The following is a 14,200-nucleotide window of genomic DNA, read 5'->3' on the forward strand; positions in this document are numbered from 1 at the left end:
ATGTCTGGCTAAAACCAAACACTGCATTCCACGGTAAGAACCTCATACCAACGGTCAAGCATGGTTGTGGTAGTGTCATGGTTTGGGGATGCTTTGCTGCATCAGGACCTGGACGCCTTGCCATCATTGAAGGAACCATGAATTCTGCTACAGGAGAATTCTGCTACATCAGAGAATTCTACAGGAGAATGTCAGGCCATCCTTCCGTGAGCTTAACCTCAAGCGTAGCTGGGTCATGCAGCAAGACAATGATCCGAAACACACAAGCAAGTCTACATCAGAATGGTTGAAGAACAAGACATTTAAAGTTTTGGAATGGCCTAGTCGAAGTCCAGACCTAAACCCCATTGAGATGTTGTGGCAGGACTTGAAACGAGCAGTTCATGCTCAAAAATCCACAAATGTCACTGAGTTGAAGCAGTTCTGCATGGAGGAGTGGGCCAAAATTTCTCCACGGCGCTGTGAGAGACTAATCAATAACTACAGGAAGCGTTTGGTTGCAGTTATTGCTGCTAAAGGTGACGTAACCAGTTATTGAGTCTAAGGGGGGGATTACTTTTTCACATGGGGGCATTGGGTGTTGCATAACTTTCTTTAATAAATATAACAATATGCAAAAATGCAGAAAATCAGACAGGGGGTAAATACTTTTTTCATGGCACTGTATATATATATATATATATATATATATATATATATATATATATATATATATATATATAGTGAAAAAGTCATTCGTGCACAGCCCAAGTTCATAAATCTTTCATGTAGGTGCTGACCCAAAACGGCATAGAATATGACAACAGAGACCTACTTTTTTCATATATATATATGTGCATGATACATATTTAACTGCTATATAGTACACATACATGTAGTCCCTTTAGATCTGTAGACTTTAACTTGTAACCGTTTTCAGTACTGGAAACATCGAAATAATAATAATAATAATAATAATAATAATAATAATAATAATAATAATAATAATAATAAAGATAATAAAAACATCTCCGTTTAAATACAGTTATTAATGTTAAATGCGCATCATGCTTCGGGATTCTTTGCGACATATATTGGCCATAATCCGTTGTTGTTGTTGTTAACATGGCTGTTATGTCCAGTTTTATGCAGTAGTACAGCACCGCTATTGAGCCAGCTGGGTTTTGACGGCAGTCGCAAAAGGGACATGTGCGTCTGTTTGGTTAACAATGAAGTGCCGTTTCTGATCATCTCTACATTCTGTCTTGTGAATACATAACAATGGCATCCAAGCAAAGCATTGAGTGGAATTTCTTTACCAAGCAGGAGAAAACAGAATTTGCAACCTCTGCCAAGGACATATTTCATTCAAAGGAGGAAGCACACCTACTTAATGTGCTCCACATTATTTTATTTTTATTTTATTTATTTGCTTATTTATTTTTAAATCAAGGATACTTATTGTATCTTTTTGGTAAGAAACTATATCTGTGCAATAACTGTATATAAAGCATTCCATATTGGAAGCCACACGGTTATTATTATTAATGGATCACAGAGTTATCACTGACATAAACCAGCAGGTTGTTGTTTTCTTTCTGATTTTGTTCCTGAGAAGAATAGTCGCCACAGTTATTATTATTGAGGTGTACTTGCCTCTCGCTGTGTGTTATTGTTATTTTTAATCTGAAACAAAAACACATTGGAAATTTCAGGCACAATAAAAGAAGGATTGAACTTGCATCAATAACACAAGCCAAATTAGTAGAAGCAATTGGGGCAACCTTGACCCTCACCGCTTTTACAGTTGTGCCCATTTGCTTAGTGCTGGCTGAGGTTGCCCCAATTGTTTCTTCTAACTTAGCTTGTGTTTTTGATACAAGTTAGAAGAAACAATATGCATGGATAAAAGTGCCTTTACCTTTACTGCGCCAATACCCTGAAGACACGTAAACTATCTTTGCTGTACAGAGCCTCTGGCAGTTCTTGCTGATAACTTGGCATGAGGAACTACCCTTTCTCTCAATAAGTGAACAATAAATTAAATTAAATTACATTACATTTGGGACTATATTACACTGTGGATGTATACACAATAAAAGTTTCTGGTTTTGTCTTAATTTATAATGTGTTTTCATTATTTTAATAATTTTTCTTCATCCCAAATGACAGGTAGTCGTGTTATAAGTAGTATAAACGACTTTGGGCCGTGCAGTTCCGATGATACATACCACTTCTGGAGTGGTTAAAGGCCCTTGGCTCTTATGCCTCAGGCCCATCGTGGTTTATACCTTACTTATAAAATGGGTATTTTAAATACTCTATCCTGATTGGACAAAACAAGTCACATGGGGTTGTTGATATTACAGCATATCACCATGAGTCGGCACTTCTTTTCAAAAAGGTGCAAGTCACTGATAGATATCCATACACCAGTAGAATTTCACAATAAACATGACTGATGAGATTTATGTAGATATTGACCTTTTGGGAAACCGAAGTGTACGTGAGATACTGAAGGAGTCTGAATCAGGCACCAATGATTAATTAATGTAGTGAAAAAAGGCAAAAGTAAGTATTCAAATCAATTCAAAATGGGTTCTTCCTGAACTACAGGGTTTCCCTATCTCAATCTAAAAATGAATATTAAAAAAAAATATATATATATATATCTTAAACTTTTTAAATCGCTCTTAAAAGAGACTTTTGTAGTTAAATGGATGTTTTGTTGCCGCTTCCCCTGTCTCTGTCCGTTCTTCTGTGGTCGGTTGCATCTTCAGCCCTGCCTGCTGCCACAGGTCCAACTCCCTGCACAGCTGTGTGGCCTGATGCAGTGTATTTATAAACGCATTTTGGCAATTCCTGTAGTACCTTTTTAAAAAAAATATGGTTTGCTCTTAAAATAGACTGTGGTGGTTAAATGGATGTTTTGTTGCCACTGCCTCTATGTACGTTCTTCTACTCTGGTTGGTTGCATCTCCTGCCCTGCCTGCTGTCGCCGGTCCCACCCCCTGCGCAGCTGTTATCTGAGAATATTTTTAATTGCATCTTGACAATCCTGCCGTAACTTTCTCTCCACATAAATATGTCCAGGTACGATGGTATCATCTCTTCTGCTGTGCCCTGCATTGTTTTAAATAATTTCTTAACACTGGCCCAGTAGTTCTCTACGTTGTCCAGCCATAAACTGCAAAGTCAGTTTGATAAGTAACCAGGTATTCCTCCATAATGCAAATAACGTCTTTCTCACAACTGTAAAGGGGTAGCACAAATCTGGTATGGATACCTTCTTACCCCGCATAACAAAGGACCATTAAAAAAAATACTGTTGCTGTTCTTGTGAGGAAGGTTCTGCGTGATTTAAAGGCAGACTCATTTGTGCTGTGTCATGATGAAAATGGCCAGTGATATGTGACATTAAAATTTAATGAACAAACCATGAATTACAAAAAGTATAACAAAATAAAGAAGAAAAACTGTACTTTCAATGGCAATGTTCAATTCAAAAATCTATAAATCACTTTTTTGTTTTGTTTTTTATTATTAATGCATTTTTGGTTTTATTAAAACGTTATATGGAACTATTTTCTCTTAGCTGAGTTTTAGGCGGAAGGATATTTAATAAAAATGACATTTTTGTTAATTAAAAAACATTTTTTTTTCAATTTAGTAAGTTAACCGATTTTATAAGCGCAATAAGGCACTTCAGGGAGTGTGATATACTCTAATATCACCACACCTGGGCGGTTGAAGCCACTGAACTTCGCCTCGTGATGTGCAACGCACCCGAGGTGTGGTGATATTAGAGTATATCACACACCCTGTCGTGCCTTGTTGCTTACATTTAGATAATATACTGTTGCAAAATGCTAATGATGGTGATAGAATGGTACATCTAATTCAGAGATACGGGGAATGTAATAACAAAGTCACAATTTAAAATAAAGTTAAACAAGGAGGCTACAAGAGACAATAACATCTAGATTCTGGTGCAAAGGCCAAAGCTCTCGGAGCAAATTATGTCTCCAGTAATGGAGATGATTGATTATGACTGTTCATACATGTCTGAAACATGAAGGATTAAAACAGATGATCCGCGCCTCTCGTAGTGTAATATATAGGTGAATTTAGACAAAGGTCACAGATTCTATGACAAATGCTATTTTTTCTGGTGGTTATCAAGAAAACCAGAATGGCCAGGGATTTGGGTATTCGTTTTAGGGAACTGATAGAAGACCACATGTTTTTATTTATGGATTATCCTGGTCACAGGTCACTGGAAAACCACTGAATGCCAGCTCAATAACTTTAATTAGGCAGGGTTGGTTACCTGTATCTGTGTTTGAAACTACAGTATAAAGGTTGCTGAAAGAGACCATGTTCAAGGTAATTCTGAAAATAGATTTAAAGAGTTGATACTGTTTATTAGATTACCACCAGCTTTCAACACCTAATAATCCTCCCTTTTCAGATGTAAGACGAAATGTAAATGTGTTACTGTCTGAATTTTGGAACAATTGAATTCTGCAAGTACACAAAACATTCCATTCCTATGGTAACTAAATAAACTGTCCTAGTCACAAAGTACCATATTATAAGATGCACTATGTTTTGAAGACAGTTCTTAATTTACTATCGATGATAAACCGTAGTGGCTCAGCAATCAGATTTTGATCAGTTTTCAGTATAGGTAATCTGCGTCATAGATGATACCTAAACTACCTAAACTTTTTCTAGGCCAAAATTTCAATAAAAAAAGATTGTACTGCTACCTTAGCAGTATACCACTATAAAAGTAACTAAAAACCAGTAATTTCAACATTTGTATGTACAAATACATTAAAAAAAATGTAACAAAACGATAACTATAATATAAAAATAACTCTAAATCTACAATGGGATTTTCTAAATTTAAGTTTTGAGAATATACTATTGAAAATTATTATTAGTTTTGTTATTACTTTTAAGTTTTATTCATAAATTAATAAATGTGAAATAGCGATTGCTGACCTTAATCCAAGATAACAAATGCTAGTAATCATAGGGAGAAGTAAATACCCTCTCTCAAACATGAGTTATCATTAATTTCCTCTGTCCCAAATAAAAGGTCAAAGGTTTATTTATGTATTTATTTATTCATAAAATGACCCAGAATGAAACCCAAAGGTCACAGTGTGTGCTGTAAATTGCCTGTAACTTCCTAATAATACATCATAACACCAAACCAGTCAGGTTCAGAGTTTTAGATGAAAAAAAAAAAATGCTTAATAACAGGTTGAACTAAAAAAAAAGTGAAGCTAAAATTACTATTATAGATAGAGTTTTTGCTTATATATAAATAAGCAGAGATAACTTGTGTGTGCCATAAAGTGCTCTATTTCACATTTTATTATCAGCCCAAGGGACCAAAACAAAATATGTAGCATACAATGATTAAGTACAGTTATACACAAAAGTAAAATGTTTTCCTGATGCAACAGTAAGACTGCTTTCCCAATAGTGTGGAAAAAATATATATTATATATGATACTAAACAATTTATTATTATTATTATTTGTTTATTTAGCAGACGCCTTTATCCAAGGCGACTTACAGAGACTAGGGTGTGTGAACTATGCATCAGCTGCAGAGTCATTTACAATTACGTCTCACCCAAAAGACGGAGCACAAGGAGGTTAAGTCACTTGCTCAGGGTCACACAATGAGTCAGTGGCTGAGGTGGGATTTGAACCGGAGACGTCCTGGTTATAAGCCCTTGTCTTTAACCACTGGACCACACAGCCTCCTTGGACCACCATTTATAAGTGACTTTATTTTAGCATGAGCAATGAAATCCTTTTCTCACGAATATCTCTTGGTTCTTCGCTTGTATTTTATACTTCGAATATGCAGACAATGGTATCGAAGCAAAAGTTGCTGTGGCTTCCTGGTACAAAATCACTTCCAATGGCGAAGCTCAACTTACTTCACTCATCTACTAGCATACAGGTCATGTGACTTACCACACATGAAGTGGTTAGATACTAGGAAGAAAAAATAAAATATTTCTGTATTTTTTAGTTAGGGACAGCATTGTACTTGAAAAATGTGCACCAGTACACCATGAACTATACAAATAAAACAAGCAAAGAATCCAAATATCTTTAACCTAAGGAAATGGAGGACCAGGAAATGGATGTAAAACCTTATGATTCATTGCTTTATGTTTTGTAGCACACAACTCAACTATTTAAATTAGTTACACAATATAAGACTACGAGCGGAAAAAGAACAACAAAATGAAATCCTATCAATGCAGTTGTATATCTAAATTGCATTGCAAAGTCAATACATGCAGAGTACAAAGGCTTGATAAATTCTTGAATAGAATAGCCATTTGAGAAACCCAGCAGGATAACCTTTTACATTTGCAGATTCCTATTAACTGTTATTTAAACGTTGTCAATCAAAGCCCTGCTTGCATCTGGCACTCATGCCATGTGAAATTTATTTATTGAAAGTTTTGGTCACACATGGAAAGTTAAGCAGATGGTGCATCCACACTCACACACACACACGCACACACACACACACACGCACACACACACACACACCACTCCCCTCTCATCTCACATTCATTATCTTTATGCCTGCACATCTCTGAAAGCAAACGCTTGTGTTTTGCCATTTTAAATAGATCTAATCAGTAGTGTGTTAAACAACAGTGGATCTTTTATGCATCGGATGTTAGGACATGCGAATCACCGCTGTAGATCACTAGAATAAACAACCCAGGCTGATTCAATTACAACGACAGGGCCCGCTTTTATCTCCTTGTGACATCATTTCAATCAAAATGTAAAATAATCCAATCCAATAGATGCAATAGCTGAGATAGGATACAGACTGCTGCACTTAGTCATTTAATCAAAAAAATAAATAAATAAATAGAAGAACTGCTCCTTCTGACAGCCATCTAGAAGTTTCCATTTCAAAACTCTATTACCTTGTATAATAGTATTCAGAAGAATTGAATGCAGAAGATTGTCTATTACTTTTTTATTAGTGAAAGTTGTTATATAGGACACAGCCTACTGCACTTTTTATTCATTTAATTAACAAAAGCATAAAATACTTCTCTTGGCAGAGATCTAGACTTCCTCTCTGCATTACCATGTAGAATCATATTTTGAAGAATAGAAATTTCTGCAAAGCTGGTATTAATAGCAGGTTGTTATAAATGTTCTAAATTATGGATTTGATAGAAATAGGATACAGGCCACTGCACTTTTGCCTATTTAATTAACAAAGCTGAAACATGCTTTGACAGAAATTTGGAACGTTCCCGAGAAGAGAAGATTATTATTCTTATTATATATATATATTGCTGTTTAGGAAAATTGAATGTAGGAGAATGTACAACAATGTTAATAATAACAGTTGGGCTATCTGCGGCAGTGTAATCTAATAGAAAGCAATTAATTTAGGATACAGGCTACTGCACTTTTTAGTCATTTAATTAACATAGGGAACATTTTTTCAAGAGTTCGAATTTAAAGCTTTACACCTCCTGTCACCCTTCAGCTGCTGATTCAATACCGCAAAGCACAGAGCTAATGTGAGTTTTTCATTTAAACAGATAATCCTGTATATTGTACAATTGAGTATACTGGTTCTTGTTACTTGTGCATGAATTATGTTTATTTTTATATTTTTATATTAAGGATATTATTACAGTCTGGTCTGAGTTATTTATTTATTTCTTTTATTGTTTGTGTAAAGGTAACTTGCCAAATACAGACTCCTGGCTTATATTTGGGGGATTTTTCTTTTTTAAATAAGTAAACCAATTACAGTTTATACTTTTAAATAATGCAGGTTTTGCATGATTAAAATAAATACATTTGTTACATACTCATTCAAGCTAATTTGTACTTTTTGGCATGCATGGGAATTACAAAAGAATCCTGGTGGCATTGATGTGTTTAAATGTAACAAAATACAGCTATGGCCAAAGGTTTATATAATTAAATATATAATTAACTAATTTTGCTTCATAAAGTTGAATGAAACCTGCCATGTAATGTTACGTTAACATATTGAATTACATACTGCTTTGTACTTTTCCATATATTTAATGAAAAACTGACAAAAATTTAAAAATGTGACTTTTCGAAATGTAATATGAAATACTGTTCTACTATTATGCTTCTGGCTTTTGCAACATAATTGTGTAGTTTCTTTGATTACATGATGTTAAATAAAATATGAAAATTATGTTCTTAGAGTTATTATTATTATTATTATTATGATTATTATTATTATTATTATTATTATTATTATTATTATTATTATTATTATTATGTCTCAATCCTTAAATTCTAGGTGATGCAAAACTTTTGGCCATAGCTGTACTTTTGAGTGAATGGATGCAGAAGCAGCTATCTTGTTTGTTTATGTCTGTGTTATCTATGTGGTGCCGGGGCTATCTGTATTCATGAGATACGCCCCTTTTTTTTTGGCTTCTCTTGGTTCCTATTGGTCTCACTCGGCCATTGAATGGTTTTCTCGGCTGTTTCCGGAGAAAAAAACGACTAGAGACCTGTTTTTTACGTCTTTTTGATGATGTCGGACAGGGTCTGACATTGGACCGGAAAGGGAAAATCGCAATGTTGGATCAGGTCCGACATAGGACCGCAAAGTGTTAAAACTTGTTTGTAATGGAACTGGTCCATACTTAAGTGACAATATTTTGAGCAGATTCTCTCTTAACATTACTGGACTACCAATAGCATTTAATAAAACATATGCCTATAAGGTTTATTTGACAAAAATGCTGCCATGCATGATGCAAAGTTGAGAGAAGTGGTACAGCTACTGATTGTGGTGCAAGGCATAAAATACGGGTATTTGATATTGAAATCCAAAATGTATCTATCCTTCAGTTCCCCTTAGTCATGGCAATACTAAACCAACTTTTTTTTTTGCGCATATTGTATAGAAAGGATATCAGCTGCCACCATCAGCTATACTCTATAGTCTACAGTAAAGAGGCATACCACAGGACACCAACAAACTGTAAACCAAGGACCACTGAAATTCGAAATCTGGCTTCTATTGTTGTCTATCAAACAAGGTTAACAGTACTGTATATGAAACAAAGTACTGTATTGGCCTCCAGTACTAATATCTAGCACTTAATTGCTGCATTTAATAAAACAAAGTGTGAATTTATAACAAGTTTCACAATTTTTAAACCCATTATCAACAGTAAATCGTATTGTGGTGCCAGTTGATCTCAAGTTAAAAGTACAATACATTGTTGCTAAACACTTTTCATTAACTAACATAGAATAATTGCAGTATTTGAGTCATCTTTCTTCCTTCTACATCCTTGGGTAGCAATATTGTTATTAACCTGAAGAGTTTTGTCACACCATTGTATATTTCTATTAGCCTTTTAAGAATGACTTGATCTAACTGTGATCTAACTGGACAAGTAAGGGTTTAACTCCTTATTGTCTATTACTAAATAATATTATATAATGACCCAAAGGGCAATACATCTGCCAGCACAGAATCGTGTTCAGAACCATGCTAGGATACTGGGCAAGGCCCAGCATCCATGTGGTTTTCAGTATATATTACAAGTTGTAGCTTTTTGACCTGGAGAGGTAAACTAGCCGTGCCAGCAACAGCTTAGCACTGACATTGTATAAAAAAGCAGCATCCACGTTAAGGCACTCACAGATCATAAGAGATGTTTTTCCTTTTCTTAATCCAATTGTCTGTCTAATGCAGGCCTTCTTCACTCTGCAAGTCACACTGCTTACATGGCGGATTTCTTCAGGTTTAAAAACAAGTATAACTCCATGAATAGGTTTTAAAAAGCTTCTGGCTATAACAAATACATTTCAGGTGTTATTATATCACTTGTAATGGAGAATACTCTTGCCAGCAATAATATAGTGGCCCTAGAGTTAGCCATGGTTATATCTATTAGTTTCTGTGCACACACACACAAAAAAAGATACAATATGTTTCAAAGAGTGTCCTAGTATCCTCTCATAAACAAACTGTTGTTTTGTTATTTTGGAAGCCCTGATTATGTGATATTATACTGGCAGGTATACTTAAAGTTTATTCAGGTCTTTTTCTGTCCATCTGTGTTAACTGGTTAATTTTGTGTGGCTTTAACCAGCTATCCATCGTTCATCCCTCAATCTTTCTCAGTTACAACCTTAAACATGTACAGAACAGGCTATTTTGATTTCAATTTTAGTTGTAGCTTAAATGCATTGACATATCAAAAATCAAGTTTCATTTTTATAGTTAAAATAACTAATTTGCAAAAAGCATATTGATTTGCTTATTTAAAAATGTAAGCTTATGGCTATACAAGTACAATGTTCTTTCCATTACAGTTTAATACCTATACATATAAATTCCGTGCAAATTATATATATATATATATATATATATATATATATATATATATATATATATATATACACACACACACACACACACACACACACACACACACTGTATATTAGGGGTTTTAATCAATTACTCACACCTGTAGGATATGATCAATTATAAAAGAAGTGATCGATTAATCTTGTTTACCTGAGTGTGGTATCAAAAATGGTGTGCGAAACAAGAAATCCTGAAACGGGCAACTAGAAATATTTCACAGTTTCTCAGAATTAATAAAAAAAGACTACAACTTGCAACATTTGCTCATTGGTGCTTTACTTTCACTGAAGTACTAAAAGTTTATTATATAATCTTAGTCGCAAGTAAGCTGATTTTTCTTTTTTCCAACATCTTTCTTTCAAACACTATCAGAAAATGAACAGCTATATCATACTTTTTCTTCAGCTCACCTAAATAAAATAGCTCTTAGTAAGTTACCTTTGTTAGTCTAAAACTTGAAAGCTTACAGTATAGCAAAAACAGCAATTAAAAACTAAGTTAGTATTTTAAATTACTAACTTTGGCTAACTTCCAATTACATTTAAGGAAATATTTTTTTAAAAATGTCAAATTACAAGTAAATGTATGTATATTAAACATTAGCTAGCATTATGTAGCATTATGTTAATACTTTGTATTACTCATAGGAGTAATTTACGTGAGGGGCATGTCCCCCTTACTTTCTCAACATCAAGGAAATGCCCTCTTCACATTGCAGCAGTACCACAACTTTCATTTCTCAATAATCTATTTGTATAATCACTAGTTAGTACAGAAGTCTCCACTAGGACCCAGTGGAAAACGCCAATCAACTGAGGCAGTGTTGGTACGCAATGCATTATAGTCTATCTCAAGCAGAGAAGAGAAAGCATGGCCCTGTTAAAATGTTTTAATCCTGATACCATTTCCGATGTCTATGGTCTCAATACTATAAAAATATTTTCTACTTGAACATTGGGATCTTATTGTTGTATGTCTGTAAAATACCCCACCTGTCCTCCAAAGAGGGAGTTCTCGACTGCAAAATTGGCAATTTGAATGCATAAATGTTTATTTTTAATTGTATTACTATATGTAACCTAGGCCCGGACCAAATCAAAACTTTGACAACCTGCTAATCGCACTTAACAAAACTGTAATAGCGTTTTCTTTTTTTTTTGTAAGTATCTTATTTCTTCTACTCATAAAAATAAAACACTATTAAATACAGTTTTGTTAAGTGCAATTAGCGGGTTGTCAAAGTTTTTGATTTTCTCCTCGCCCTAGATAGAATAATTTTCAGCTATAGAAACTGTCCCCCCCACTTCTGAAACCAAAGTTACGCCACTGGTATTACTTGTAATTGCCTTTCAATACCGTTTAATATCACTAGCAAATTAGTGGATCAGATGATTAATCAATCAATAGAAAATGGCAAGATTAAAACCCCTAATACCTCTCTCTTTCTAGAGAGAGATAGATACTTCTTTACTTTTAAAAATTATATTTTATTTGAACCAATACCAAAAGAAATAGCAAAAACACATTAATGTTACTATTACCAAAAATCAGATATAAAATGCAATTAGATTATCTTATCACCCTAAAATGTAGAGAAAGCACATTAAAATCACAAAAAGAAAGACAATTCGAGTGTTTCCTCTTCATTTACATGCACAACCTCACCCCACACACCAAGGGCATTAAAGTTGTCCAGGTCGTGCACCATGGAATAAAAATTAAAATTGAGCCAAAACCAGCACTCTAAAAGTATCAAGGGCATCAGAAGTTACAGTCCTATGCACCTTGTGTTTCCTGGTTTTAAAATTGCCAATTTAGCTAGTTCCAATATGAAGTTTGCTAGTTTGCATATAGTTTTCCTTCATTTGTGTATGGTTGTGACAGGCTGGCTGCAGGGAGGAACTCAGACCAGAAAGGAATACACAGACAGATGGTGGTGATGAGTAATGCTGAGTGCAAAGGTGGCACTCAGCGTTTATTAAACGAAATAAAAACAGACAGAACAGAAAACAGGACACTGCGCTTGAGGCCAAAATAAACAGACAAACAAAACGGACTAACACTTAACAAATGGTGCACATTACGGTGAGTACAAAACGCTTATTATTATTTCCCTTTACGTTACGTTCTCCTTCTCTCTCACCCGTTCTCCACTCTCGAACACCCAACCCCGAGTGAATGAAACGTGCATCTATTTATACTGTTGTGCTGGGATTCAATTACTATTTAATTATTCACTTGAATCCCAGCACGTGAATTAATTACGTGCAACCTCGTGCTCACATATTAAATACTTTAAATGCACGTGAAGTGATGTGCAATCCCGTGCCTAAATACAATTATACAATTTAAATCACACGTGAAACACAGACCCGTTTATATCCCGTGTACCAATCTCTATACACCAACATTAACACACGCAACATACAACATATAACACACACATGCACACAGGGGCGGGGCACATTGCCACAATGGTACACCAAAAACAAACACAGTCTCTGAAAGGTCTATCCTAAGACCCTCGAACAAGGACTGTATTAGTGCAAACAGTGGGGACAATCTCTGGCAAGACACACAACAGTGGAACACAGTCTCTCTCTCTCTCCGTAAAAGGGCATTTGTCAGTGACCCTTGAATCTATTATGCAGAGATAAGAGTTTACTGCAAGAATGGTGTGCAGGAATCACCACTGCATGTCTCCTAGATAGATAGATAGATAGATAGATAGATAGATAGATAGATAGATAGATAGATAATGATATCCATATTTTTTTTAATTGAAACCAAAGGTGAATCAGTATCTCCAGGGGGAGGAACATTCTTTTTTTAAAACAAGCTGGTGAGTTTTTATAATTCATCACCAGGGTTGACAGATGAGTTCTGCTGGAGAATATTAGAAAATGTCTCAAATCTCATATATATGCTAATGGTATGCTGAGACTGGTCGGTGGTATGGTGGAGTTCTTAATCTGTCCTGACCAGTGTGGAAAGTGGAGGAGACAAGCCATTGCACTCAACAATTTATGATAAAAAAAGACGAAGGGACCCAGAGTAATTTTCTGATTTAACAGTGTTGTTGCTACAAATAAAGAAGTCTTGGTTTTGACTGTGCTAGACATTAAATTAGTTTCCTGCAGCCACTTTGATTTTTTTTTCCTTTTTGATATATTGCATAAAACACTGCATAGATTCAAGTGACAGATAGAAGACTGCATATGAAACTCAGCCATGTATTAACACCTCTTTTTTGCTTATTTAATAAACACATGTCATTTTTTTTCTGTACTGAGAATATGCTAATCATTTTATATTGTGTTCTATTTTTACAAGTCAGAAATAATATTATTTAACAACTTGGCAGATCCACACATGCATTTCTTTGCCTTGCTACAAAATGCTAGAGCTAATGTGGTATATAACCCTTTAATCCTCATACTGACAGATTCACTACAACTTGTAGACTATATCCTTTAAAGGTTTTCTTAATAGTAATTTTAATAATTACCATATTTAGTAGGATTTTTTTTGTAATTGAATTAAATTAACAGATGTTAGACATTGGTTTTCAGCGATCTGGGCATATGGAGGCTGATTGTTGAATCTCAGCATAGTAATTATATCAATGGGTACAATAAAGAAAATAAAAAGCAACAGTAAATAGGTGAGAGAAAAATTATCTGTCAGAATAAAGATTTGGTCATAAAAATCCAATAACAGCGGCAGAATATCTGTTTCTACACTAGGTTAAAGAAGGTTCTCA

This window comes from Acipenser ruthenus, chromosome 4 (assembly GCF_902713425.1).
Source record: "Acipenser ruthenus chromosome 4, fAciRut3.2 maternal haplotype, whole genome shotgun sequence".
In the NCBI taxonomy this organism is placed as follows: Eukaryota; Metazoa; Chordata; class Actinopteri; order Acipenseriformes; family Acipenseridae; genus Acipenser; species Acipenser ruthenus.